Genomic DNA, 610 nt, shown 5'->3' with positions numbered 1-610 from the left:
TTTCTTCAGCGCCACCACCCCTCGACTCCCACCCCACGTAGCCCACACTCGCCGTGTATATACGTTTGTCGAATGGGCAAACGGACGATCGCACCAACCAACTAACTCGTTGTTACCTTCTTGAGACAGCACAATACGATTGGAAAGAAACGGTAGAACCCAATGTTTCGAATTTTTTGGGCCTTAAGGTCGTTGTCCTATAATCATCAACCATCACAAGGAATAATCTAATAATGTTGTACAGATAGAAGATCTAATACAGCTTTTCGAAAAGGAGATAGAAGGTAAGATAAGATTTTAATCAAATTTCAATATTTAATATATTTGTATTATATTTATTTGTTTATATTAATAAATATATTTTTCTAAAAAAAGAAATTTCTTCTAGATGAATAGGAAAACCATAAAAATTAGAAGAATTGAAATGAAAAATGTGATCTATGGGCGAAGAAAAGAAATTTTTTGGACGAATAAAAAGGAAAAAAAAGTTTAAGGAAGACAATAGGCGAGAAAGAGAAGATTCAAAGATGAAGATAAAGGGAAGAAAATCCCGATGAAAACCGGAAGAGTGGAGAAGAATAGAAGAGGGATGGAAGAAGACACGTGGAAG

The sequence above is a fragment of the Apis dorsata genome, unplaced genomic scaffold (assembly GCF_000469605.1).
Source record: "Apis dorsata unplaced genomic scaffold, Apis dorsata 1.3 scaffold_89, whole genome shotgun sequence".
Taxonomy (NCBI): domain Eukaryota; kingdom Metazoa; phylum Arthropoda; class Insecta; order Hymenoptera; family Apidae; genus Apis; species Apis dorsata.
The sequence above is the reverse complement of the archived record's forward strand: the minus strand, read 5'-3'. Positions refer to the sequence as shown.